Genomic DNA, 24,786 nt, shown 5'->3' on the forward strand with positions numbered 1-24,786 from the left:
GGTCGAGGCGACTACGCAAAGGCGCGCCGAGTAAAATGTGGGGGAGCCGCTTTGGAGCGGAGGTCTCAGTTCCCCGCGCTCGGCTCCGAGCGGAGGGCTCCTTCGGATTAGCAACCATCTTGGGCGGCATGAACCACTTCGCCGCCGCGTCCGCGACTTGCTCAGCCGGTTGCCCTCCTGGTCCGGGCCCCGGCCAGCGCTGCCGAGCCGCACCAGAGGCCGACGAGGCGGCCGGGGGTCTCAGAGAGCGCCGCCGAGAGCCCCCTCCCCGGAGCCGCAGAGCCGTGCTGGCCTCGCCATCATGGCGGTCTCCGGGCGGGGAAGCCGAGCCGTGCGTCGCGTGCGTGCCTCCTCCCTCCCCTCCCCCTCCTCGGCGGCGGCGGCGGCGGCAGAGGCGGCAGCGCTCGCCATTGCCGCTGGTGGCAGGAGGCTGCGAGGAGCCGGCGCGGTCGCAGTCTCCACGGCGCAGGCCCACGGTAGCGCAGCCGCTCTGAGGTGAGTGCCCTACCGCGCAATCTCCAGCTATTTCAGCCCCGGCGCAGCCGCAACACGCCGCCCGCCCGCCGGCCGGCCGGCCCGCCCCGCAGCCGGCACCCTGCCGCCCCCGGCTCGGGGCCTGGGCCCCCGCCGGATTCGGCCTGCCTGGGGCGGGGGGCCCGGGCCCGGGCCCGGCCCAGCCAAACCGCCACCCCGAGGATGCGCAGGCCGCACTAGGCCCCGGGCGTCCTGGCGGGCTCGGTAGGGAGGCGGCTGCCCTCCCGAGAGCCCCAGGGTTCCGGCCTCCCCTACCGCCTCGGGTTCTCCCGGCCGCGGCCTCCTCCGCGCCGTGGAACCCCGGGCCTGGTCTTCCTTCTGCGGGCTCGGGAGCCGGCGGCCCGGGAGAGCGCGCCGGGCCCGGGAGCGGGAGGTGGGTGGGCTGCGCGGGACCGGAGCGGCGGCTCGGCGCTCGCCCCCTCGGCTCTTCCCGGCTCTGGCCCGCCGGTGGCTCGGTGCGGCCGGGCGGGGCGCGGGAGTGGCTGTCTCTGGCGGGAGAGGAGGCTGGTGGTTCGGCCGGGCGACCTCCGAAGCTTCCCTCCCGCCGGGGTGGCGTGGGATGGTTACCCAGGTGGACTGGGGGGCGCTGAATATGGCGCGCTGCCCACCTTCTTGCAAGTTGTGAGGAGGCGCCTAGGCGGCAGTTCGAGGAGGAGGAGGAGGGCGCAAAGTCCTTTTGTACGCAGAAATAAGGAGCGACATTGTGTTTTTCCTCTCCGGCGGAGATACCCACCGAGGGGCCTGGGTTCTTCCTGGGACTGGCGTGGTGGTCTCCGGGGGACAGGAGGGGGAGGTGGCGCACCCCTTAAGAAGGAACGGAGCCTTTGCCTCGGATAAAACAGGGGGTCTGGGGTGGTCTTGTGCTTGATTCTCTCCCACATCTCCCAGGCTTTCGTGGATTCGTGGGTTTGCCATTGCATGTTCTGTAGTGATGTCCACTGTTTCTCACCTGTTGTGTCGTTGCTGCTGGCCCCAAACTTTGTTCGGTGCATCTGACTACCCACCAGAACTTGAAAATGTTAAACATACATTAATGTTGTTAGAGCTTCAAAGGCTATCTGCTCTGACCAGTTGGAGGAGCTGTTAGCAGGTCATCCCCATCTTCCCTGCCATTAAAGTATCTTGTACTGATGATGGCTTATGTTAGAGTTGGTATCGGTTGGGCCGATTTTTTTTTTTTTTTAAGTAGGCAAAGCAAAACTTCCATTTTAGTGTTTAAATCTCCATTTATTGGAGAAAGTTGGTGGGAGTGAACCTGTCAGTTGGGACAGTGCTCTGTAGGAGAATGGGGACAGCTTTTGTCCTTGGAGGAGTGGTCCTTTTTGGTCCTTTTTCCAATCTTCGGCAGATCCTTTTAAATGCCTTTTCCTTTAGTCATAAACAGTAAGTTAATGGATTGTTCCTCACTCCGGGGAAGAGAAGAGGGGTGACATATATATTAAATGAGTGTTGATTTTGCTTTTTCATTTAGTTATGTCCTGACTCCCTAACATTGTTTGAAAGTTCTTGACAAGTTACCCTATAAAGTAGTAGAAATATGGCTAGTTAATGAGTACAAAGTAAGTGTATAATCGTCATGTGTAATGTGATGTAGTGACTTAATTTGGGTGCAGACTTAACTGTAATTTGTTGAGTGTAGATTTTTGGGAAGGTGTTACCCTTCCTCTTTATTTTTTTGTGCTTTGCTGGGGAATCTAACAGGGCATTGGCCATGCAGACCGTTTGCTGCTGAAATACATTGGCAGCCTTTTGTTGTTTGTTTGTTTGCCTGATAGGAATTCGACTGTTGCTAACAATTGGGTACCTAACCCACATCGAAACAAAACAATAGTCTTTTAGCCCACTTTATTTAAAATCTTGATTTCATTATAATCTCAAACTCAGCATACAGAAGGGGAGAAGAATTTTTGTCTACTAGTGAGTGGTTTATATTCTCATTTAACCAGAACCAGCCAACTCAAATTAGGTGTTTTCACAAAAATACCGGAATTATAGAAGGATTATAAAAGGGATTTCCATTTCCCTCGACACTCATACATATTTCAGTGGGACCTAAGGTTGTGGGTTTTCTGTTTTATTAAGGTATAATTACACACCCGTTGCTAATTTAGTTAGGGAGGTGAAGGCCAACAATCCTGTGATTTAAATTTGTGAATTGTCTTTGCTGATGTACTACATTTTTAACCAGACCTGGCTTGTCTGTACAAAGCATTTTATAGGAAACAAAAGCAAGCATGTACCTTTTAAGGGAAAATTAAGGTTCTTGTGTGTGTATGTATATATATATTGACAATGTGTAGCCTTGGTTATCCTGAAACTTGCCTTGTAGATCAGACTGGCCTCAAAGGATCTGCCTGCCTCTGCCTCTAGAGTGCTGGGACTAAAGGTGTGTACCACTCCACCCAGCTGGCATTTTATATCTTTTTATTTGCAATAAGACATTTAGTAAATGTTGGAATAATAGTGACGATGAACAGCAATTACTGAAGTTGGGTTTTGTTTCTGAACAAAAAAATCAGCATAGAAAGGCATGTTGATTTATTTTTGCTTAGGATGGAGGTGGTGGGAGATAAACTGTTAGTCTTGAGAAGTAGACTCCAGGAAGCGAACCTGTCAACTCCTGTCAGGTTCTTAGACACGCTCAGTGCTCCACACTGACACACACTTGCTCACCTACTCAAACTTGGAGGTGTGCCGTTGTACTTCACAAACGTCTGCTCTCTCCTCCTGACTTGGGAAGTTTCGTCTCTCCAAAAATGGCATCTTTTACTTTAGGTGTTTGTGACTGGATGATGCTGATTATATATACATGTACGTATATGTATGTGTGCATGACTATAATTTGAAAGATCAATCTCACGCCAGCCTGTTTGGGACCTGGTGGTATATATCAGTGGTAGAGTGTGTGCTTAACTTGAGGAAGGCACTTGATTCAATCACTATCAAGGAGGAGGAAGAAGTAGTAGAAGTAGGTTGTTTAGAAATCTAGTGATTTTTTTTTTCTGCCTGTGTATTATGACATCACTTCTTATTTGTGAGTGTTTGGCCTGCATATATGTCTCTGTACTACTTGCATGTCTAGTGCTAGTAAAAGTCAGAAAAGGGCATCACACCCTTGGAGTTGGAGTGGCAGGCAGTTGTGCATGTGAGTACTGAGAACTAATTGGGTCCTCTGGAATCCACAAGAGAGCACCATCCCCTGGAGCTGAAGTTAGCGGGTGCTCCTGATCTACCCAGCAAGAGTAATGTGCTGGGAAGTGGTCTGTGCTGCTTTGGAAGAGTAGGCAGTGCTCTAAACGGCTGAGCCATCTCTCTAGCCTGTTTTTGTTTGTTTGGATTTTCCTTTTTAATGTGCATTGGTGTTTTGCTGCGTGTATGTCTATGGAAGGGTGTTAGTTTCTAGAGTTAACAGATAGTTGTGAGTTGCCCTGTGGGTGCTGGGATTTGAACCTAGGTCCTCTGGAAGAACAGTCGGTGCTCTTGACCACTGAGCCATCCCCAGCCCCCAAAACTGTTTTGTGTTGTTTTGATGTATATGAGTGTTCTGTCTGCATGTACACTTACTGCATGCCAGGGTTGGGGCACCAAATCCCATTACAGATGGTTGTGAGCCACCAAGTGGTTGCTGGGACTTGAACTCAGGACCTCTGGAAGAGCAGACAATGATTGTAACCACTGAACCATCTCTCTAACCTTTGTTTTGTTTTGTTTTTGTTTTTAGATAAGGATTTGTGTATCCCAGGCTGGCCTAGCACTTGTAGTTGAGGTTGACATTGAACTTCTTCTAAATCTTCTGCTACTACCTTCCAGATGTTGGGATTAAAGGCACGTACATTTTTGCATGGTTAAGCAAGTACTTTAAACAGTTGAGCTACATCCTAGCTCTTAGTTAATACTTATCCATCATTATTCTAAGGTGAACAGGCTGGAAGGGAAATAGAGTTGAAACAAACTGAGTGAGTATAGGTATTTTCAGACCACAGCTATACTAAACTGTTGGAAACTTTGACTCTTATAGCAATAAGAATGCTTTGAAGTTAATTAATGTAATATGGTGAAAATCATTGAGAAAGTGATTTTTTTTTTTTTCGAGACAGGGTTTCTCTGTGTAGCCTTGGCTGTCCTGAAACTCACTCTGTAGACCAGGCTGGCCTTGAACTCAGAAATCCGCCTGCCTCTGCCTCCCAAGTGCTGGGATTAAAGGTGGGTGCCACCACCGCCCAGCGAGAAAGTAAAATTTTGGACTCTGCCAGGAAATTAAATGGATTATACCTTTACCCCATACAGTTCAGAATTAGGCTACTGTCTGTCAGTCTCTCTCTTGGATGTACTTAGCAAGATTTGAGGCTTCATCATGAGGTGGTCATGCCTTAGCTGTCCTAATGTGTTCACACTTAATAGACATTAAACCACTTTTGAACTGAAGAAAAACTAAATGTTTAACTTTTTGGAGATACTTACACACATTTAAAAAAAAAAACCAAAACAAGTTCCATGTGGCTGACTTACTGCATGCTGTCCCTTAAGACACTCATCAGGGTCTTAGAAGATCACCCTGACAGAGGGGTCTCCTGTTTTGCCTAGCTCAGAGTTTTGTGCTTAAAACTTCGCCTGCTACCACAGCATCACATAATTTCTTGATGTAGGCAAAGCCATATTTAGTAAGGGCCTGTGTTTGTAGGCATCTGTGTGCATGATTAGATTGATCACTGATTTTAGGAGGGAGAATAATTTTTCAAAGAAGCTACAGGAGCTATTCTTTGTATGGGTCATCTGCTCGGTGATTTCAGCTACTTGTGGAAATTGTTTTGCTTGGTATATAGGTGACGTATGTATTCAGGCTTGCGTCAACAAGATGGCTCAGTAGGTAAATATATATTTTTTTAAGTTTAGTCTTTGTTTCAGATGTGCAAAGTTTGGCTAATAATCTAAGTAGATATTTTCTTGGCATCTTTTTAAGCAGTGCCTGTTGGATAAACTATACTGAGCCTTTTCCAGAATGCCTTCGAAGAGTGAGCTTTGTATGCATTTGTTCAGACCATGTTTTAAGGAGCCTACACTTTACTGTTGGCATTGTAAGCTTTTTAGAACTTAGGAGAGTGCTGCTGTTGCTGCTGCTGCATGTTAATGTGGTCAGGCTGGCAGCTAACCTACAAAGAACAAGAGGAAGTGAGGAAATGTCTCTGCAAAACACTGCTTAAAGCTATTTAAGCAGTGGACTAGAAATGGGGAGCAGGAAACACAGAGCTGGATTCTTGTTTTATGTTTGAAAGTGGGTGAGGCCATGTCCTCCATTGAGGATTTAAGCCCCTTGAGTGTGTCCTCACTTTCAGAGTTTTGCCCTTGTCAAACATTAAAGATGAGTTTCTAGGCCCTTACAAGATACCTGAGTCACAAAATTTGGGCCTTATATTGGAGTGGAAAAATGAGCTTGACTCTTCTATAACTTGTAGAAAATAAGAAAGGGTAAAAAAAAGGGAGGAATTAGTTTTTGGGGAGGGACCATGACAAAGGGAAAACAAATTAGGGAGGGTTATGTGTATTAAGTAGAGTCTCAGGACTTACAGACAGGAGGGAGGCCAGCAGTCATGCACCTTGAGAAACAGCAAGTGGATTTAACTTGTACTTGGAGTGTGGAAGACAAAGTTTTCTTGGGAAAGTTTGGGAAGTTGGTAATCAGCACTCACGAGTGCAGCATAGGTCTCATCTCTAGGCCTGCGGCGGGGGTGGGGGGTGCTAAGGCATTCAGGAGATCTAGCATTCTGTCCATAACTTTGTACTGGTGGTGCTGAGTGTTGAGTCCTAGCCCTTGGACCTGCTGGTCAAGCACTGTGCCACTCAGCAGCATCTCTAGTACTCACTGGGTTTTTAAAGATTGACACGAACATTAGATTGGAAATGTTTGAGACTTTGGGGTTGTACTGTCACTGGAGACAATTGCTGGGGACTATGTGATTTGTGTGACCATTGACTATAAGGAGTTAGGTCTGTAATCCAGTTAGTGGATGTTCTCCCTTAAGGTAGAGAACATGTAAGAACAACTAGATTGGAGGAAGAATGTAGTGTGCTGAGCTCTGTGGGAATTGACTGTAACTCAAGGAGATTTGGGAATGGAGCAGATTGATGATTTTCACTCATCAACTAATGTCACAGAGAATTGTGAGATGTACAATCAAGAGTGAAGAAAAAAACACTTTTTAAAAAGACTTATTTATTATATGTAAGTACACTGTGGCTGTCTTCAGACACTCCAGAAGAGGGCATCAGATTTCATTATGGTTGGTTATGAGCCACCATGTGGTTGCTGGGATTTGAACTCAAGACCTTCAGAAGAACAGTCAGTGCTCTTAACTGCTGAGCCATCTCATCTCTCCAGCCCCCGGGAAAAAAAAAAAACCAAACAAACAAACAAAAAAAACAAAACACTTTTAAGAAAGATTTATGGGGCTGGTGAGATGGCTCAGTGGGTAAGAGCATCCGACTGCTCTTCCGAAGGTCCGGAGTTCAAATCCCAGCAACCACATGGTGGCTCACAATCATCTGTCATGGGATCTGATGCCCTCTTCAGGTGTGTCTGAAGACAGCTACAGTGTACTTACGTATAATAAATAAACAAACAAACAAATCTTTACAAAAAAGGAAAGATTTATGTGCATATGTGAGTTTATGTGCCCCACATTTACGTGAATGCTCCCAGAGGTCAAAAGAGGATGTCATGAACTTAGCCATGTGAAATACTATAGAGAATTCATTGGGATAAGAGCGAGATTTGGCATTTCAGAAGTAAAAAGTTGAGTTGTTAAGATGGCTCAGCAAGTAAAGGCCCTGGCAGCCTGAGTTCAATTCCTAGGACCCACATGGTGAAAAGACAGAGCTGACCCCACAGATTGTCCTTTGACCTGTGTGCATGCACAGCCATACATCATGATACCTGCATGTCCCCTACTCCACTCAAAGCTAATAAAATTGTAGGAGAGAAAAAGTCTTCTGTAATATATGTGTGTTATTTTGCCAGATCTCTTAAAATATAAGTTTATCTTGGCTTTAAGACTTAGGCTAGATACAGTTTATAAAGTTTTTAGTTCTGGAGTTCAGGGATGTATTCTAACTGTGTGACTCCATGTCTTGAAATTACATACAGAATTTTGTGTGTGTGCCTATTTGATATTTCTGGGGTGGGGCCCAGTCTCACTTTTCTGAGATTCTTGGGGGCTGTCAAGACAAGAGTCAGGGGCCTTTTCAGTAATGTTAATGAGGAAGTCCAGCGGTGGTTGTGTTGTTAGTTGGCTGAAATAGGTTCCAGGGAAGGATTTCGAGTGGATGTCTAACTGAGCTTTGCTGAGGCACTTCTTAGATAGACGGAGAGGAGCACTTAGTGGAGGGAGGGTTGGAGAACAGAGCAGAGCTTAGGCAGAAATTGGCCGATTCCTTGTAGGTTTTATTGTTCAAGACTCGCACTAGTGTCAGACTGTTCATGCACAGTAGATACAGTTAGGCTCTGGGAGGGGTCAGTAAAGGAAAAATAGGTTTTGTTTTTTGGGTCTTTTTTTTTTTTTTTTTTGGTTTTTCGAGACAGGGTTTCTCTGTGTAGCCCTGGCTGTCCTGAAACTCACTCTGTAGACCAGGCTGGCCTCGAACTCAGAAATCCACCTGCCTCTGCCTCCCGAATGCTGAGATTAAAGGCCTGTGCCACCACACCCGGTAGAAAAATAGGTTTTTTTTTTTTTAAAGATTTATTATATGTAAGTACACTGTAGCTGTCTTCAGACACACCAGAAGAGGGAGTCAGATCTCGTTACGGATGGTTGTGAGCCACCATGTGGTTGCTGGGATTTGAACTCTGAACCTTTGGAAGAGCAGTCGGGTGCTCTTACCTGCTGAGCCATCTCACCAGCCCAATAGGCTTTTAAAGAAAGAAAACAAATTGGTTCACAGATTGTGTTCAGAGAAAAAAGTGATTCTAAGTAAAAAATCACTTTTCTTTTTATTTACTTTTTGTTTTTCAAGAGGGATTTTCTGTGTAGCATTGACTGTCCTGGAACTCACTTTAGACTAGGCTGGCCTTAACTCAGAGATCTGCCTGTCTCTGCCACCTCAAAAGCTGGGATTAGCCGGGCAGTGGTGGCTTAAGCCTTTAATCCCAGCACTTGGGAGACAGAGGCAGGTGGATTTCTGAGTTCGAGGCCAACCTGGCCTACAAAGTGAGTTCTAGGACAGCCAGGGCTACACAGAGAAACCCTGTCTCAAAAAACAAAACAAAAAAACAAAAACAAACCCTATTGTTCTGTTTTGTTAGAGCCTTTGAGACATAACTGTAGAACAGAATGCTTTGATATTCCAGACAGTTCAGTGCTGACGCATTGCCTAGTGTTCATATTTAAAGTCATGGATGAAATACATGCATTCAAACATACTCCTTACAAATAAACATTCTAAGCTGTGTGTGTTGGCAGATGCACTGGAGAGGCAGAGGCAGGCGAATCTCTGTAGGTTCCGGGCTAGCCTATTCTACCCAGTGACTACATACAGAGGCCCTGTCTCAAAAAATAGAAATAGAAATATATAAGCCATTAAAAAAAACCAAATTGCTTGTTTCCCAGAGTAGTTCATTCTGAAATTTTAGATAACTACTCATTTTTTGTTTTTTACTCAAATCTTTGGCCTTTAAAATTAGATTAGGAGACAATTTTTAATCACTTCCTAGTTTCTGGGTGGTAATTTCTATAAATTCATTTATTCATTCATTCATTCACTCATTCACTCATTCAGTGGTGCTGGGATACTGAACCCAGGATATTGTTCTTGCTAGACAAGTCTTCTACCTATAAGCCATGCCCTTATCCCTTAATCTTCACACTGATTGCCACGTTCACAGTCAATACTGGTTGACATTGTTTATAGGCTATCCTGCAGAAATAGTTGGTAAATGCAGGAATAACGGGTAAGGATATGTTGGGTAATATGAAACAGATAAAGTTTATGGTACACAACTTGTGATTAGTTTGTGTTGATTGCTTTTAAATTAAACACATGATAATACTTATTCAGCGATGCAGTCATACTGATTTAACTGTAAACAGTGTGTAGTATTTCATTAGTACAGTTAGCACCACAAACATTTTTTCTTTGTGTTGTAAACCTTCAACATCTTTTTCCTACCTATTAGTTATGGTTGCTATACCATGCTGTAGAACACGAGAACTTAATGCTAACTGTATTTTTGTACATGTTAACCAACCTTTGTGTATCCTTTTTGTCACTACCCTCCCTCTGGAAACCACTGCCTCCTGCATACTAGTGAGAACATGTGGTGCCTTCCTGTGCCTGGCTTCCTTCACTTGTTATAACAGGTCATGCATATTGCTGTAAAGTGGACCATTGTATGCGCTAATCTACAACAAGAATCCGAATAGAAGAAAACTATTTGCTATGTTCTTTAGGTCTTACTCCTCCTTTGTTCTCTCTGTCCTTCCCTCCCTCCCTTCCTCCACCCCTCCCCACGCTCTTTCTCTGTAGTTATGAAATAAAAGGTTTAGCGATAAATTTTCCATATAAAATAGCCTACATATTAAAGAATCAGCCAGGGCTTGCTTAGGTGTACCATCTCTGAACACTGTCTTGGCTTGCAATGGGCTTTTTGGTTTTAAATCTGAGTAAGAAATGATCTAGTGTATTGCTTGTTTTGTGACTGTTGAAGTTTCTGCCTCTGATTTTTGGCTTTATAAATTTCTTCTAAATAAAAGTTACTTTAAAAATGAATCTGAGTCTGTTATATTAATAACTACTGAATATAAAAATACATATAATATGTATTCACTATAGAAAAGTAAAAGGAAATCTAACCTTGCCATGTAAAGAACATTTTTTTTTTTTTTTCCGAGACAGGGTTTCTCTGTATAGCTCTGGCTGTCCTGGAACTCACTCTGTAGACCAGGCTGGCCTCGAACTCAGAAATCCACCTGCCTCTGTCTCCCAAGTGCTGGGATTAAAGGCGTGCGCCACCACTGCCTGGCCGTGGCACCAATTTTTTTTTTAAGATTTATTTATTTATTTAATGTATGTGAGTACACTGTAGCTGTACAGATGGTTGTGAGCCATCACGTGGTCGCTGGGAATTGACCCCAGACCTCTGCTCGTTCTGGCCCCGCACGCTCCAACTCTGCTCACAACAGCCCAAAGATTTAGTATATATAAGTACACTGTAGCTGTCTTCAGACACACCAGAAGAGGGCATCAGATCTCACTACGGATGACTGTGAGCCACCATGTGGTTGCTGGGATTTGAACTCAGGACCTTTGGAAGAGCAGTCAGTGCTCTTAACCGCTGAGCCATCTCACCAGCCTGTGGCACCAATTTTTTTAAAAAATATTTATTTATTATATGTAAGTACACTGTAGCTGTCTTCAGACACTCCAGAAGAGGGCATCAGATCTCATTATGGATGGTTGTGAGCCACCATGTGGTTATTGGGATTTGAACTCGGGACCTTTGGAAGAGCAGACAGTGCTCTTGACCGCTCAGCCATCTCTCCAGCCCCGTGACAGCAATTATAGTAGTGCTAAAGAGTCAACTTTGTCCTTCCAAGAAAGCATTATCTCTGGATAGTTTAAATACTAAAATACAAGAATATTTTTGCAAAAATCTATATAATCCATGTTCTCCCCCAATGAAATGTGTTCTATCTTTTCGTTTTAGATAAAGAGTGACTGGTCTCTCTCAGAGTCTCCTTTCATAAAGGTTTTACGTAGAGAATCTTCTTAAGTATAGTAATGTAACCTAACCTGTTTTAACCCTGTAGTAGTTTATGGTTGACTAGATGCTTGTTTCTTTGTAAGACAAGGACTCTTCTGTGTCGTTTTGTCTGTTTTGGAACTCCCTCTAGACCCGGCTGGCCTTGAGCTCAGACATTCTCTTGCCTCTGTGTCTCAAGTGCTGGCATTAAAGGTGTATGTCACCACACCTGACTGGTTTTTTTTCTTTGTACAAAATACAAACAAATGCTGGGTAAATAACTAGTAAGCTAATGTAATTAGTATCTAAAGTAATTCTTACTCAGGTCTAGTTATGCCCCAATTGCCTGTCTATCCATCTATTCATGCATCCATCCGTCTGCTATTTTTCTTTCATTTACTCATTTATTCATTGGCAGGGTGTCTCTAGGTAGCCCCAGTTGTCCCAGAACTTACTATGTAGCCCAGGCTGTTACATCTTTTGAAGACAGGAACATACTGTAATAAATGCACCCTTAGTTTTGCTTTTAGAAATTTCATGGCTATGCACCTAGATGATATGGAAGACTTTATTGTAATACACAAAATACCACAAGCAGTTTAACAACAACCCAAAAAGAGGTGCAGTAAAAATACAGCCTAAAGGATTTTTTAAGTGTATTGTAAAGCACTTAACCATGAATGGCATTTGTGAGACTGGAGATTAGTTGTTCTGTACCTAGTTAGTCATTAGTAATTTTGTGCAAAGGCCTAGGTATTGCTGTACCTTACTGGAGTTTTTTGAATAAATGGTGTGCACTTAAACTAGGCTAAACTTAGGAAGAGAATTTCTTCGATATGTGTTTACTGCAACTTTTTAAAAACTTTTGGGCGCTCTTATCACTCTTAGCTTAAAACAAACATATTAAGCAGGGCATTGTAACGAATGCCTGTAATCCCAGCACACAGGAGGCAGAGACAGGAGGATTGATGTAAATTTGAAGCAAACTGGATCTGTGTAGTGAGTTTAAGGCTAGTCAGGACTACCTAATGGGACACTCCAAGCCCAAAGAAGCGACCCCTTCCATTGAGTATACAGTATTTTATACCTGTCCCACTCACCTACTGTCAAATTTTAAGTATTTTAGAGCGTTATTGTTTAAAACACATAAAAGCTGAACATGGTAGCACAATCTTGTCTTTGCATCCTGTGGCAGCTACAGAAGGATTAGAAGTTCAAGGTCAACCTGAGCTGTAGTGGAATCCAAGACCAATGTGGGCTATATGAGATGCTGTCTCAGTAAATTCAGACAAATGTATTCTAATCTAAAGCAGTGGTTCTCAACCTTCCTAATGCTGTGGTTGTTTAACGTAGTTCCTCATGTAGTGACCTCAACCATAAAATTATTTTTATTATTTTTTGTTTTTGTGTTATTATCCTTTTTTTTTTTTACCTTCTTGTTTGTTTGTTTGTTTTGTTTTGTTACTAAATGCACAGGTTGGGAGCCACTAGTTGCACAGGTTCACAGTAGTGTCACTGGCATCCACCTCTACCTTTTGTTCCACTTGAACGTCCAGGAGCTGTTGTCTTGTAATGACAAAGCTGCCTTCTGGATCTTTGGATCTGCTAGAGGCCCTGAGAAAGATAGAAAGTTGATAAGCAGAAAATACAATAAGGTCGATTACTCAATTAGCAAAATATCTTTTGGCATTAGGATCACATCAGATATGCTTATTTTATAAGACATAAAAATGTAAAATTACATCAGTTTTACACACACACTTAGAAAAGACTGAAAAATGAAGGTGTTTGGGTATAGCCCCTGGGGAAATGCTAGAGAGCTGAGGGCAGAGGGAACAGCAGCTGGAGTTGAGGAAGCATGGCTGCTACAGAATGAGGTTTGTCTTTGTCCTCACCTTGTTGGGGATATGATCAGGTCTGTGCAGGGCTGGGCTTGCTGGCACCTGCCTGCAACTCCAGCATACTCGGAGGCAAGAAGATTGGCGTTTTGAGGCTGGCTAGGGTGATCTCTTGTCTCAAAAAAAAAAAAAAAAAAAAAAAAAAATCAGAGTGTTTGGTATGAACACTTTTTGAGGCAGAGGCAGGCAGATCTCGTGAGTTTAGGGCCAGTCTTGTCTGCATATGGAGTTCTAGGCCTGCCAGAGCTACATCGTGAGATCTGTCTCAAACAACAAAACCAGAGAGGTAGAGGTAGCAAGTAAAGTTGTGTCATAATTAGGATAGGCTTATAATTAATAATATCCTGGAAAAGTTCTGTGCTTCTTCCAGGTCAATACTTAGCCCCTAACCTAGTTTACCAAGTCTTGGAGTTATTTGTATCATTGCAGAAGTCTCACAAAATGCATTTGAAATAATTTACTTTTCTGGGTACCATCTAATATTGTATAACTTAAGGAACCCATGGTAAAAGATTCAAAAAGCATTTCCTCAAAGTTGAAGACTTCATCCCACTTTGAGCAGCTCCATTGACAGTTAAGTCTAACTGCTGCTTCTCCAGCCCAGTGTTTCCTTAGAGGCGGATCTCAAGCTTTATACACAGAACGGACATTTAATGCATGTGATAGTCTAACCTTTAAACAGGACAGTGCTCACCAGTACAGTTTGGTGGTAGCCTTATGTCCATCCAGGCAGCCTGATTGGAGAGCAGGGTTTCTACTGCTGCTGTGACAATGATGTGAGCAAACAGAACTTAGATAGCATGTCTCAGTACTTCACACGATGAAATAGCTAAATACAGTTTGATAATACAATGATGTGAGCAAACAGAACTTAGATAGCATGTCTCAGTACTTCACACGATGAAATAGCTAAATACAGTTTGATAATCCTTCGATTTCAAGCCTTGTTAGGTTTCTATTAGTGTCTTCTTCTTTTTTTTTTTTTTTGTCTAATTATGTAAGGTGACTTCTCAAGTAGGATGGACTGATCAGGAAAGCAAACACGAATTTAAATTTTGGTGGGTCATTATGTTGATTTGTTAGTCTTTTGATAAAGGACCATAGGAAGTAAAATGTGAAAAAGAGTGGTTATAGTGGGTAAATTGTTATTTCATCCGCACAGAAATAAAGTGGACACCACTACACTTGACTCTAAGTTTTTGTGGTTTTATTTTTTGTTTTTTTTTGTTTTTTGTTTTTTGTATTTCAAGACAGGGTTTCTTATGTAGCCTGGCTGTGTTGGAACTCTGCCTCTGCCTCCGAAGTGCTGAGATTAAAGATGTGCATCACCTCCACCCAGCTAGTTTTGCTGATGTAAAACATTATTTTGTTGGGTTTTTTAACTTTGCATTTTGTCTTAAGTTGATTCTATATCATTGCCACATGTTGAGGCCCAGTAAGTTAAATCTTAAACCTTGACTAAATTAAAAGTGTGTGTGTGTGTGTGTGTGTGTGTGTGTGTGTGTGTGTGTTTAAAGACTTACTTATTTATTATGTAAGTACACTGTAGCTGTCTTCAGACACACCAGAAGAGGGCGCCAGATCTCATTACAGATGGTTGTGAGCCACCATGTGGTTGCTGGGATTTGAACTCAGGACTTTCAGAACAGCAGTCAGTGCTCTTAATCGCTGAGCCATCTCTCCAGCCACTAAAAATGTTTTATATTGAGAAGAACTTTATATTATAAAATGGCAGTTCCAGTAAGATCACCAGTGGGTGCAAGCCTGAGCTGGATTGTCCCTAGGTCCCCTTGGGAAAGGAGAGAACCAACTCCCTAAAGTTATCACCTCCTCATGGACACTGTGGCACATGTCCAAACTTAGAACACATCACACATACACATATACACAACGGGGAGAGAGAGAGTGGGTATGCACAAGAATTAGCTGGGCCTGGCTACATACCCTCAGCCTTTGGGAGGCGGAGGCAGAAGGAGGTCAGGGTCATCCTTGCCTTAAGTCCAAGGCTATCCTAGGCTACACCAGGGCTTGGCTTTCCTTTTTCCTTCCTTCCTTCCCTTATTTCCTGACCCCTACCCCTTCCTTTCCCTTTGCCCCTTGCCCTTTCATTGCCCTGGCTAGCATGGAATTCACTATGTAGCCAACCCCAAACTCTTGGTGAGCCTGCTTAAGCCTGAAGGTGCAAAGACTACAGGCAGAAGCTGTGATGCCCGGCTGAGAATCCTAAGGGAAAGGTGCTTTGAGTGGACTGGGGCCTTAACCACGGAGGAACAGCTACAGTCTACAAGATGATAAAGATTTTTAAATCTACCATCCTAAGATAACTGTTTCCTTGGTTGTGTGTGTGTGTGTGTGTGTGTGTGTATGTGTGTGTTGTTTTCATTTAATACAAAAGGCATTTGGTTTTATGGATTATGTAAAATTGGAAAATAGTCACATACAGCTGTAATCTAATTTTTGTTGAAAAGGTAAAAGAAAACAAAGGAATATTCCCATATGAGACATGCCTAGTAAATGTACCAAATATTGAGTGTGTGATTATAAAGACATCATATAACAGCATCTAAGAAGTTAGGTGATGGGCTGGAGAGGTGGCTCAGAAGTTACGACTACTCTTCCAGAGGTCCTGAGTTCAAATCCCAGCAACTGCATGGTGGCTCACAACCATCTGTAGTGAGATTTGATGGCCTTTTCTGATGTGTCAGAAGACAGCTACAGTGTACTTAGGTATAATAAATAAATAAATAAATAAATAAATAAATAAATAAATTTTTAAAAGGTGATATTGCTTAGCATATTTTAAATTTTTTTCTGAGGGGTGGGAGTCAGCTCAGAGGGTAAAACTATTTGGCACATCAGTCTGACCTGAGTTCAATCCCCAGAACCCACCAAAAAAAGCCAGATGTGGTGATCTACATCTGTCACCCAAGCACTTCTATGGTGAGATGGTAGATAGAGATAAGAAAATACCCTGGAAGGTTGCTGGCCAACTAGTCTGGAGTATGCAGCAGCGTGGCCGAGACAATGAAAGCCAGGCAGAGAGAGAACCGGCTCCCTAAACGTTGTCTTCTGTGCGAGCCTGTGCACGCAAGCTTGTACTTGTTCATCATAGCACACTAACAAAGCAATTTTACATTTTTTTCATACGCTTTTTCTAGTAAACATATTTACCAAATAGGTGATACGGACCCCTTTAAATATGTTAAGTACTATTTTGGTTTTATTTTTTATTTTTTATTTAATTTTTTAATAGACTGGCTCTTACTCTGGAGTCCTGGCTGGCCTGGAGATCTGCCTCCTGAGTGCTGATAGGAAGGCCATCACCCATATGCCTGACTATCTTAAGGCGTTTGTTTGTTTTTATGAGAAACCATGAAAATGAAACAATACAGATATTTCTGTGCTGTTAAACAGGGGTACTATGTATGTATTGCTTATACTTTTATCTTGGCAATTTGAGGTCACTATAGAAAGCAAATTACTGGCCTGTATTGGGATTTCCTTCAGGGCAGTACCTTTGTATTAATTTCTCTTGTACACCTTTTGGTTAGCATTTTATCGGCAGGTGGGTGCCACTTCAAGGAGAGAGGAGAAAGACCATGGCATGGAGTTTGAAGTAGTTTTCCCACTAAGGCTGCAGTGGGAAAGCTGCCAGCAACCTTGTCTCTTTAATGGATAAACCGGAACTACTGTCCTGATCTTCCTCTGTCAGTCCATACATTCATATATTCAGCACTAAAGAATTGTGAGCTGTGAATGTGTTTACAATTAATAAATGGCGCTTTACCATTTCCAGTAACATACTGTGGACATTTTACTTATGAATAAAGCACTTTGTCCTTCGGGTCTTGTGTGGTATTCCTCTGAACTAACAGGGCTGCTACCCTGTTGTGCACAGCACATGGACACTGTTATAGAGAGTGACATAGGTGGTCTGTACACCGCCACTGTGCTCGATGTGTTTGTAGTACTCCCCTCTTGCAGAGATTGTAGTTTGTATTTTCTTACGGATGCTGTCTTGGCAGAATTGAGCATAACACATTAATTCCAGATATTTCTGCAATGAGAAAGGGAGTTGACCAAATGAGCTAAGAAAGTTGGGCAAGCAGCTGTTGGTGGGTTGAGAGCCATCACCTATGCCCATTGTGGCCAGGACCAAATGAGATTTCACTTGATGCCTCTTTTCCTCCTTTTACGAATTGTATCAAAGAACGCATTGAGAAAATGTCAATGAGAAAAATGTGTTATTCTCCCCATTTTCATCTCCCCCTTGTCTGGAGACTACCCTTCTAAAATACTTTATTAGAACCACTGCAGACTTTGACTTGTCACTAGGGAATTTGGGTATTTTTTTAAATTAATGTTGTATAAACATGTAGGCACTTCAGGTGTCTTTAAACTTCTAGGGTAACATTTTAGAAATGGATACCCCTTTAGACTTATGGGTCTATTGCAGATTAAACCAGTTCTACAATAGAGTTGTTCATTCCAATTTTAGGTGGTCTTTTAGTTTTATAATCAGTCACTTTCTAAACTCCATTGCCTTTACTCCTGCAGCCTGCTGTTCTGTTTTCGTATCTAGAAATCAAACATATTTTTCTTTAGACCGCTGTGCTTTTGCCTTGATTTTAGTGATATACTAAATTTATTTTTAAGTAACTCTAGATAGTTTAGTTTAATGAATTGCAAAGTAAATGTGGAAATTTTAACTTTTTTTTTTTTTTTTTTTTTTTTTTTTGAGAAAGTCCCTTACTATGTAGCCGTGGCTGGCCTGGAACTTGATATGTAGACCTGCTGGCTCTTGAACTCATAGAAATCTACCTGCCTCAGTGCTGGGATTAAGGAGTGGTCTACCACATCCTACAGAAATTTTAACTTTTGATCAACTAAGAAAAGTTCAAATTTGCATTTCTGATACTGTTTGGAATTCTTGGGAGACTTTTTTTTTCTTTTGGTATTTGGAAAGGTTTGTCTTATTATTAAGTAACAAAATAGGTACTATTTATCTACCTTAACATATTTGACGTGTTTTCTTCTCCAAGTAATTTAAACAGTTCTGTTTCACATCCATGTAACAAGTGAGTTCAAGGGATTGAATGGCTTTCTATTCCCATTTGTCTGCTTTCTTTCATAATACCAGTTTCACAGTTGTGTTAATTCAGTGTGGTTCTATTTATTACTACAAAAAGTAAACCTTCCTTTGGATGGTGGCTCACATCTGTAATTCCAGCAATCATGGTGCAGAGACAAGAGGCTGGACACACGAGTTTTAGGTCAACCTGGTCTACTCTGGCAAGTTCCAACCCAGCCCAGGGCCACACAGTGAGACCCTGAATAGAAAAGAAGGCAAAGCAACAAAGAAGTGACATCATTCAGAGAGAAGCACTTTCACAGGCCTTTCTTTTTCTGGCGTGGTGTGGTGTGGTGTGGTGTGGTGTAGCAGAACAGCCGTGGTTACTGCTGTTGCTGGCGTGTGAAGCAGGTATATCCCTGGTGTAGACCTGTGATACAGTCCCTGGAAGCTGGAAACAAGCTCAACCTCGTACAAAACACCAAAAGGAGAGCTCATGAAAGAAACTGTGTATTATTTTAGGCCTATAGAAGGCAATTTCATACTGTCTAGTGTAATAAAATATTAAACTGTCTTATATATAATGCTGGGCAGTGGTGGCACATGCCTTTAATCCCAGCATTTGGAAGACAGAGGCAGGTGGATTTCTGAGTTCGAGGCCAGCCTGGTCTATAGAGTGAGTTCCAGGACAGCCAGGGCTATACAGAGAAACCCTGTCTCGAAAAAACAAAACAAACAAACAAAAAAGCCACCAAAACCTGTCTTATAGACCTCAAAAAATTATGCATATTGCCAAGATTTTTTTCTGACAGGATTTTTTTTCTGACATTTCCTGTTTGCCCAGTAGCCAGTAGTTTACCTCATTTGTCTTTTCAGTTTAGTTCTGAAACAGGGTCTCATGCTGCCCAGGTTGGCCTTGTCTCCTCCCTATGACTGGCCTGCCTCCTCCTCAGCACTGGGAGTACAAGTGTGTGCCACCATGCCAGGTTTATACAGGTTTAAAGAATGTTGAACCCAGGGCCTTAGGCATGCTAGGCAGGTACTACCAGCGAAGCCACATCCTCAGCCTGGATGTCCTAACATCCATAAAGAAGAATATTTGAGCCAATTGAGGTATTAGGTACCTGGAATTCTAGCATTGCAGAAGTGGAGGCCGGAGGGCTACATAGCAAAGCCTTGTTTAAAAAGAAAATATGACAAAAGTCATAAGCAAATCCAATAGGTTATAACTAGTTTTGTAATGCTGCTACTTTTGAAAAAGTTAACAGTGGTGTTTCTGTAACTGATTTGCCAAGAAATTAATGGTCCTGGATCATAAATATTATCAACCTGACAGGTGGTGGTGCTGCACGCCTTTAATCCCAGCACTTGGGAGGCAGAGGCAGGCGGATTTCTGAGTTCGAGGCCAGCCTGGTCTACAAAGTGAGTTCCAGGACAGCCAGGGCTACACAGAGAAACCCTGTCTCGAAAAACCAAAACCAAAACCAAACAAAAAACAAAGATTATCATAATGCTTTTCACTGGGTAGACGGTCTTCAATAGTGCGAACAAGAAAGGTCACCTCAGTCCAGTGTAATGACACTCTGTCCTTCCGGCCCTTGTGGCATATGTATATGTTCGGCCCTCTTGTCCACCTGGTGACTCCAGTACAGCTGCTAGTGACCCTTTTGCTTCAGATGGCCAGTGAGGAAAGGGCAATTCTTAATTATAGTCTTCAGAAACAGAACAGAAATAACTTTTTTCTCAAAGCTGTTTACAAAAAGCCATCAGTTGTCATTCTGCTTAATGTTTCCCCTTAGAAGTTAGCATCATAACTCGTGACATTCACTCCAGCTCAAAAACTGACTGTTGAGTTCTTTGAGCTGCCAAATAAAACCTCTGGGAGTCTGGGACTGCAGATGTTCCTGGTTCCAATCCCTGTCACTAAAAAGAAGCAAAGTATTTCAAAATAGAAATAAGAAATAGCATGGGAACTAAACCCACTTTAACTGCTCTTTTACTGTCTTTCATCAAATCATCAGGAAATCTTGGCAGCTTTGCCACCAAAAACTCGACAGTGTCTCACAACCTCTGCTGCTGCTCCCTGGTCTAAGTCAGGTTCATGTCTTAGTAGTAGCCTTATAGTAATTCCAGTCTCCACCCTCCTTCAGCCTGATCCTTTTACACATCATCACAGTGACCATTAAAAACAGAAATTAGAAAATTAGATTGTGCTGGATAGTCGTATGTTAGCTAGACAGAAATAAGTTACCTGAGAGGAAGACACCTCAGTTAAGAAAATGCCTTCCTAAGACTGGGCTGTAGGCAAGCCTCTAGGACATCTTCTTAGTGATTGATGGGGGAGGGCCCAGCCCATGTGAGTGATGTCATTCCTCCACTGGTAGTCCTGTGTTCTATAAGAAAGCAGGCTGAGCTAGCTAGCCATGGGGAGTCAACAGCATCCCTCCACAGCTTCTGTCCTGACTTCCTTCATGATAAACAGTGATGGAGAAGTGTAAGCCAGATAAACCCTTTCCTCTCCAACTTGCTTTTTGGTCATAGTGTATTATCACAGGGATAGAAATCTAAGCTAAGACATAGATGATAACTGTACTCATAAAAATCTTCCAAAGACTTTCCATCTCACTCTGAAGTCCAAGGATCTTACCTACCCACAAGTTTTGATCCCTGGTGTTGCTTCTGTTGTCTCACCTGCCACCCCTGTCCACATGTAGGGTCCATTTTGCTGTCCTGCTATCCATACCAGGGACACACCAGAGAACTAGAGTTTGGTGCCCAGATCCATATAAATACTAGGTGCCACTTGTAATGCCAGCCTCAGAAAGTGAAGACAAGGGCCGGGCGGTGGTGGCCCATGCCTTTAATCAGGCCAGCCTGGTCTATAGAGTGAGTTCCAGGACAGCCAGAGCTACACAGAGAAAAGGAAAGGAAAGGAAAGGAAAGGAAAGGAAAGGAAAGGAAAGGAAAGGAAGACAACTGGAGACAAGGAGTGCCCAATGCAAGCTGGCTGGTGAGACTAGTCAGACCTCCAAGCTATGAGTTTGATAGACTCTGCCTCAGTGAATAAGGGGTGAGAACAATCAGAAGATGAGTTAAGACCTTGGACTTGGGGGCTGGTGAGCTGGCTCAGTGATTAAGAGTGCCGACTGCTCTTCCAAAGGTCCTGAGTTCAAATCCCAGCAACCATATGGTAGCTCACAACCATCCATAACGAAATCTGATGCTCTCTTCTGGAGTGTCTGAAGACACATTACAGTGTATTTACATATAATAAATAAATATTTTAAAAAAAGACATTGAACTTGGCCCTCCAGGGGCACGTGCACATACACATGCACACGTGCACACACCCCTCAAACACATGCATAACATACAGAAAAATGGAGAGCTGGAGGAGGGACATTGTTTGAGCATCACACAACACTCTCTGCTCTCACTTGCTTTTTTGTTTTATTATTACTTTTTGGGCTGGAGAGATGGCTCAGCAGGTAAGAGCACGGACTGCTCTTCCAAAGGTCCTGAGTTCAAATTCCAGCAACCACATGGTGGCTCACAACCATCTGTAATGAGATCTGACGACCTCTTCTGGTGCGTCTGAAGACAGCTACAGTGTACTTATGTATAAAAATAAATCGCCGGGCAGTGGTGGCGCACACCTTTGATCCCAGCACTTGGGAGGCAGAGGCAGGCAGATTTCTGAGTTCGAGGCCAACCTAGTCTACAGAGTGAGTTCCAGGACAGCCAGGGCTATACAGAGAAACCCTGTCTTGAAAAACCAAGAAAAAAAAATATTATTACTTTTCTTCTTGGTACTTAACTGTACCTAAAATTATTGTATGTGTTTATTGCTAGCCTCTGCCTCTGTAAGGTGAAAGCCAAGAGGTCAGGGGCAGGTTGGTTCACATCAGTGTTAGTGAATGTATGAAACTTTGGTAAGTTACTGTTCTTTATTTCCTTTATGGAACTCGGATATGTTGATCTCTTGCCTTTTGGCTTTGCAATACTACACTATTGTCTTCTGCTTCTCATTTTCCTTTTACATATTTTTTTCTTACCTTTTAATGACCTCTTAATTGTCCCCCAAGTTTTTTTGCTATTTACCCTTTTTTTTTAAAGAATTACTTATTTTATGTGTATGAGTACATTTCTTCAGACACACCAGAAGAGGGCATCGGATCCCATTACAGATGGCTGTGAGCTACCATGTAGTTGCTGGGAATTGAACTCAGGATCTCTGGAGTGCTCTTAACCTCTGAGCCATCTCTCCAGCCCACTATTTACTTACTTGGTTTGGTTTAATTTTTATTCTATTTTATTTCTGAGAAGAGGTCACTATGTAGCCCTGGCTGGTCTGGAACTCACCAAATAGACCAGGATGGTCTTACATTCACAGAGATTTGAATGCCTCTGCCTTTTGGGTGATGAGATTAAAGGCATATTCACCCACACTTGGCTTTTAGAGTCTTGTTTTCTCAATTTTTATTTTACTTATTTTATTTTATTTGTTTGTTTTTTGAAGTAGGTATCAATCGTTCTTGAGCCCAGGCTGGCCTGGAGCCCTTGGCAGTCCTCCTGCCTCAGCATCCCAAGTGTTCTGAGGATGTGAGCCCTGTGGTTGGAGTTTCTTCTTTTATCATCTTGTTTGATTTTTATTCTCAGTTTTGTTCATGTTCTCTGCTTCGTTTACCAGCTTCTGCTGATGAGTCCAGAACTTCTACCTTCATTACAGACTTCCCCCAAGTTTCAAATCTGAGTCTTTTGTGACAGTGCCTTCAGAAAGCTACTATCTTCCTCCACAACCTCTGTTTACCTTTCTTGTTTGTAGTCTGCCTGAGAATCACACTAACCCAGCCAGAAGGAGTGCAGTCTTGACTTTCCTCACCTTCACACATCTGCCTCTTCTCTAAGTCCCTGTGGTCAGCACTCACATCTTGGGGCTTCTTGTTGGGTTTGGTTTTACATTTTTAGACAGGGTTTCCCTGTGTAGCTCTTCCTGGCCTGAGCTGGCAGTGTAGATCAGGCTAGTCTCCAGGTTACAGAGATCTGCCTCTGCCTCCTCAGTGCTAGAGTTCAAGGCATGGGTCACCACACCCAACTCTGTCCTCATTGTCTTAATTAATTAATGCTCCAGGATCCCCGAGGATCCTTGAACTAGTCACTTGACCAGCTTGCCTCCAGCCTCAGTCCTCCCCTTTCTGTACCAACTAGACCGTTGCAAAACCCCACATAACGATTCAGCGCCTCATCTTCATTAGCAAAGGCTGGGACTTTGAGGAGTGCCTGCAGTCACTGCAGACCTGTAATAGTAGACCAGAATACATTGTTCTCAGTATATATGGTACTGCTTACTAGCTTTTAAGGAAACTAATGTTTAGTATAGTCTTCTCACCTCATTTTAAGAAAAGATTTGCTATTTTATATGGTTGGATATTCAATACGTATATATGCATGTGTTTGGGTATATGCTTTCAAATACAGCTGTCTCTGCAGGTGCTAGAGGCAACAGTCAAATCTTTGTAATTACAGGTGGTTGTAAGTTCCTGTTGTAGGTACTGGGGACAGAACTTGGGTCTTTTGCAAGAGCAGTATGCACTCTTGACTGATGATCCATGTATCCAGCCCCTCTTCTTATCTCACTTTATAAATAAATCTTGTAAATTGCAAGCAGTCTTAAAACGTGTAGTAGTAGAAATTTCTCTGTACCTTTGTTCATTCTTGTATTAGGAAGAGCTCTTTCCTATTAGGTGCCACTGAGCAGTTAGAATAACAACGGGTGATTTTGCCTGGTGTCTAAGACTCCCAGAGCCAAACCCATTGGGTGCTCCAAAGGTGATGTTTCTCTGCTTGGAATGTCAGCATCCTGGACCCCGCTGCTCCCCTACATCTCCTGTATACACATTTCAGAGAGCTTCTCTGTCAGTGAAGTCCAAAGGCCTTTGCAAAGCCTATGATTCCAGCAGTCCTTCCTATCCTCTCCTCTTCCGCACACTTTTTGCTGCTTGCAGTCATGCAGGCCCTCTGTATGTGTATATGTTCATGTGGGAGAGGAGAAGACAGGGTTCAAGTGTTCAGTACATACTGTAAGTTGGTGGCTGGTCCCTGTTTTTACATGTTAGTTTCTGTTTCCTTGTTCCTAGATTTAAAAAAAACAATAATCTGCAGGGCATTTAAGAATTCTAGGTAAAGTGGTACACTTCTACTCCTCTAGAGTAGCTGTGTTTGCTTCCCAGCACCCAGGTGTTAGCTCACAACTCCTCTTATAATGGAGGAGATCTGATGCCCTCATCTGTCCTTCATAAAATATAAATCAGTTAAATTTTTTTTCATATTGGTATGATTACAAATAAAAATTGTGAGCCAAAATATTTATTAGAAAAAAAAAAACAGCTTCATGTCTTTTGTATCCCCACCCCCTTTTTGTTTGTTTGTTTGTTTGTTTTTTTATTGATTGGTTTTATGTATATGAGTACACTATAGCTGTCTTAAGACACACCAGAAGAGGGCATCAGACCCCATTACAAATGGTTGTGAGCCACCATGTGGTTGCTGGG

General features: G+C 42.9%; 1 protein-coding gene across 14 annotated transcripts in view; it reads left to right on the forward strand.

Annotated features, from left to right (window-relative positions):
* The first annotated feature begins 366 nt into the window (after nucleotides 1-366).
* Nucleotides 367-24,786, forward strand: part of Nrf1 (nuclear respiratory factor 1) — a 105,474-nt gene continuing 81,054 nt past the window's right edge. For 6 of the 14 annotated variants that reach the window (NM_001164226.1, NM_010938.4, NM_001164227.1 and 3 more), the window contains exon 1: nucleotides 370-495. The gene's annotated coding sequence lies outside the window, so the exon portion shown is untranslated. Of the gene's footprint in view, nucleotides 496-1,316; nucleotides 4,360-24,786 lie in introns of those variants that run through there. The other 8 variants (XM_011241048.1, XM_011241044.1, XM_006505005.4 and 5 more) reach the window with 4 other exon arrangements.

This window comes from Mus musculus, chromosome 6 (assembly GCF_000001635.26).
Source record: "Mus musculus strain C57BL/6J chromosome 6, GRCm38.p6 C57BL/6J".
NCBI lineage: Eukaryota > Metazoa > Chordata > Mammalia > Rodentia > Muridae > Mus > Mus musculus.